This window comes from Magnolia sinica, chromosome 5 (genome assembly GCF_029962835.1).
Source record: "Magnolia sinica isolate HGM2019 chromosome 5, MsV1, whole genome shotgun sequence".
Classification (NCBI taxonomy): domain Eukaryota; kingdom Viridiplantae; phylum Streptophyta; class Magnoliopsida; order Magnoliales; family Magnoliaceae; genus Magnolia; species Magnolia sinica.
In genome coordinates this window covers 81,957,877-81,962,469 of record NC_080577.1, presented here as the reverse complement: position 1 = coordinate 81,962,469, position 4,593 = coordinate 81,957,877, and the positions used below count along the sequence as shown (strand labels likewise).

Below are 4,593 nucleotides of genomic sequence, written 5' to 3'. Positions count from 1 at the left end.
TCAGATTTTTAATAGCCCAGTACGCCCTATGTTCCAACTCCACATGTAAGTGGCAAGCCTTCCCATAGACAAGTCTAAAGGGAGACATTCCAATAGGGGTCTTAAATGCGATACAATAAGCCCATAAGGCATTGGTCAATCAGATTGACCAATCCTTACGGTCAGGGCTAACCATATTTTCAAGATGTGTTTAATTTTTCTATTATAAATCTCAGCTTGCCCACTTGTTTGTGGGTGGTATAGAGTGCTCACTTTGTGGGAGATGCCATATTTTTTCATTAAGTTCTCAAATGGCTTATTACAAAAATGTAATCCTCCATCACTAATGATGGCTCGAGGCATTCCAAATTAGGAAATGATGTTCTCTTTTAAGAATTTAATAACCATTTGATGATCATTGTTCCGACATGGAATTGCTTCGACCCATTTAGTGACATAATCTACGACAAGCAAAATATATAAATTCCCAAAAGATTGGGGGAATGGTACCATGAAATCGATACCCTAGTAATTAAATGCTTCAATGATCAAAATGGGGCTCAAGGCATTATGTTTAGACAGGACAATACTCATAATTTCTGACAATGCTCACAAGCTTTGTAAAACTCATGAGTGTCCTTGAACATAGTGGGCCAGTAAAAGCCGCACTATAAAATTTTGGCTGTGGTCTTTTTAGCAGAAAAGTGATCACCACAAGCTTAAGAATGATAGAAGGAGATGACCCTCTAGTGCTCATTGTCTAGCACACATCTCCTTAAGATTTGGTCTAGGGCAATACTTAAACATATATGGATCATCTCAGAAGAATTTGCATACCTCGGTGAAGAATTTTTTCTTATCTTGCACAGTCCAATGTGTTGGCATGAAACCTGTAGTAAGATAATTAGTAATATCCGCAAACTAAGGTAAGTGGGAGACTTTAAAAATTGTTCGTTAGGTAACATGTCATTTATATGTGTCGTCTTAAGGGAATCAGAGAGATCAAGGTAGGAAAGATGGTCAGCCACTACGTTCTTTACTCCCTTTTCATCTTTTATTTTTAAATCAAATTTTTAGAGTAAGAGGATCCATCTTATTAGACGGGGCTTAGCATCATTCTTAAAAAGAAGATACTCGAGCGCCGCATGATCCGTGTAAATGACGATCTTGGATCCGATCAAGTATAAATTTGTCCAAAGCGAACACCATGACTAAGAGTTCCTTTTCCATAGTAGAGTAGTTCACTTGAGCATGATTTAGAGTTCTACTTGCGTAATGAATAACATAGGGCCTCTTTTCTTTTCGCTAGACCAAAACTGCCCCAAGAGCATAGTGAAATGCATCGCACATAAGTTCACATGCCCTTGAGCTTAGTAAAAGCTTCATGACATTGCCCAGTCCACTCATATGGCACATCCTTTTGAAGTAAATTACATAAAGGACGAGAGACGTGACTAAAGTCCTTTATGAATCTTCTGTAAAATCCAGCGTGTCCTAAAAAGGATTGCACGTCTCGTATGTTCTTGGGTGGAGGTAAGTTAGAGATAAGATCAATCTTATCCTTATCTGCCTCAATTCCCTTGGACAAGATGATATGTCCAAGGACAATTCCCTTACGAACCATGAAATGACACTTCTCCCAATTCAGTACTAAATTCTTTTCCTCACATCACTTCAGCACATATTTAAGATTCTCCAAACAATCGCTGAAGGATGGACCAAAGACAGAGAAATCGTCCATGAAGACCTTTAAAATTTACCCCACCATGTCAGAAAAAATACTCATCATGCATCGTTGAAACGTGGCAAGGGCATTACACACTCTGAATGACACCCTTTGGTAAGTAAAGGTGTCAAAAGGACATGTGAATGTGGTCTTTTCTAGGTCTTCAAGGGCTATCTCGATCTGATTGTAGCCCGAATATCCGTCAAGAAAATAATAATAGGAATGACCAGCTAGCCTTTCCAAAATTTGATCGATGAAGGGCAAGGTAGTTAATACATATTCTCCAACTTCCTGTAGTCAATACATATTCTCCAACTAGTAGTAACTCTAATTGGCACGAATTCATTGTTAGCATTGGCTACAATGGTGATTCCGGACTTCTTAGGAACTACCTGAGTTGGACTCACCCATTAACTATCGAATATAGGGTATATGATACCCACATCCAATAGCTTAAGAACCTCGGCCTTAACCACTTCCTTCATGTTTAGATTTAATATACGTTGTGGTTGCCGAGAGGTCTTCGCATTATCCTCTAGATAAATGTGGTGAGTACAAATCAATGAATCAATTTCCTTGAGATTTGCAATCGACCATCCAAGGGCTTCTTTGTGCTTAATGAGAGTAGAGATAAGCATACTCTCCTGTTCTTGCTCAAGGTGGGAAGAATTCACCACCGGGTATGTCTCATGTTGACCTAAATAAACATATTTCAAATCAGAGGGAAAAAGGTTTTAGGTCAAGCTTCAGTGCCTTGAGGTTAGACAGTAGAGGCACTACATCAATTTGGGGTAATTCTTCAAATTATGGCTTCCACCGGTTAACTTCAAGTACCGGCACAGTATCCAGCATGGTCCCCATCTCCCTAATCATATCATCATCAAAATTATGGGAGTGGGCCAGTCATGTCTCTAGAGGGTTAGAGGATAAGGTCAAAAGTGTTCTATCTTCCACGAAAGAGTCAATCATATTAATGTCATGGGAATCGTCATCATCCTCTAACTGTTTGCCCATATCAAAAAAGATATTCAATTCCAATGTCATATTTTCAAAAGACAAACTCATGACTCTATTCCTGCAATTAATGATTGCATTTAATGTTGCAAGGAATGAGTGACCAAGAATGACAAGAATTTGAGTGCTCATGTCCATAATGGGTTGAGTATCCAGGACGATAAAATCTACCGATTAATAGAATTTGTTAACCTGGACCAACACATCCTCAATTATCCTCCTTAGTACTCAAACTGAGTAATTAACAAGTTATAATGTAGTCTGGGTGGGTTTTAGTTTACCTAGACCTAGTTGTTCGTAGACCGAGTATGGGATCAGACTTACGCTTGCTCCTAAATCAAGAACTGCGTGCTCAATGCGGTAATTCCCAATTACGTAAGCAATGGTTGGGATACCAGGATCTTTGAATTTCTGTGGCACATATTTCTTTAGGATGACACTCACTTTTTCAGTTAAAAAGATTTTCTTTTGAATATTTTTCCGTCTTTTGGTCGTACACAAGTCTTTCAAAAATTTGGTGTATGAAGGTATTTATTTAACTGCATCCAATAAAGGAATATTGACCTTCACTTGTTTCAACACCTCTAGAATGTCCTGAGAGTTAGAGAGAGGTTTTGGTGTAATTAACCGTTGGGGGAATGGTGTAATCAGCTTACTTTGGAGTTTCGGTTCTAACTCCTGTGGAGTGTTGGTAGGTCTATCAGTTTCATCTACTTCCGGGTCTTTAGACTTTTCAACCCTTACCGGAATAGATTTGTCAATTATCTTCCCACTTCTAAGAGTGGTAATAGATTTAGCTTGCTCTATTTGATTTGAAGAGCTTAGATCACTTGTTTTGTATTGCGGTTTAGGATTGGGGAAAGGTTGGACTGGAAGAATCCCTTTTTTCCCAATTGAATTTTTAGTCTCACGCCCTTGTATGGTCTTTGAAAGGACTTAAAGGGTTTGCAATATACTCTAACTGATAAGCTCTCGGTTTGGAATATGTTTCCAGACTAGATCCTCTTGAGGTTTCCCTTGATTCAAGAATTGGTTAGGGATTCCTTGAGGAGTAGCGGTTTGTCCATTCCTCCAGCTAAAGTTCAAATAATTTCTCCAACTAGAATTGTATGTGTTAAAGATGGGTCCATTGAAAGGTCTTTAGTAGTTGTTCATGGCATTCGATTACTCATTCAGTGCCTCATGAAAAGTAGGTATCATTGGGCAATTTTCAGTTGTATGTATGTTGCGAGCACAATACTGCAAACAACTTCCTTAAATTTATCCTTCTTAAGTTCCATTACCTCAACATTCCCTGTGAGACTGGCCACTTTAGCATTTATATCATCATCCTTTTTTAGCAAGTATATCCCACCCCTCTCCCTTGCTTGAGTAAGCTTAGATGTGGTGCTAGATTTTGGAAAGATGTCCCATTATTGTGCGGTTTCAGCGAGTTTGTTAATGTAATCCCACACCTCATCGACATTTTTGTTCACGAACTCCCCATTGCACAATGTCTCAACGAATTAGTGCATGAAAGATGTTAGTCCATCATGGAAGAAAGTTGTTATGTGCCACATTTCAAAACCGTGTTGTGGGCATGAGCAGACGAGATCCTTGAAGCACTCTCAACATTGGAAGAATGTTTCATCTTCCTTTTGGGCGAAGTTCATGATCGACTTCCTGATGATGTTCATCTTATGCTATCGAAAGAATTTTTTTTATGAACTCCATCATGTCATTCCATGTGCCAATAGATCGCAGATGTAGTGAGTACGACCATGTCTTAGCTTTTTCTTTCAAGGAGAAAGGAAAGAGTTTCAGCCTGACCATGTCCTCAGACATGTTAGGAAAGTATAAAGTGACTATAACCTTGTCAAACTCTTGCAAGTGCA

General features: G+C 38.9%; 1 non-coding gene across 1 annotated transcript; it reads left to right on the top strand.

The window, feature by feature from the left end:
* The first annotated feature begins 4,282 nt into the window (after positions 1–4,282).
* On the top strand, positions 4,283–4,389 carry LOC131247711 (small nucleolar RNA R71). Its single transcript, XR_009171983.1, has one exon. It is a non-coding gene; the product is annotated as a small nucleolar RNA R71 (small nucleolar RNA).
* The last annotated feature ends 204 nt before the right edge of the window (positions 4,390–4,593 follow it).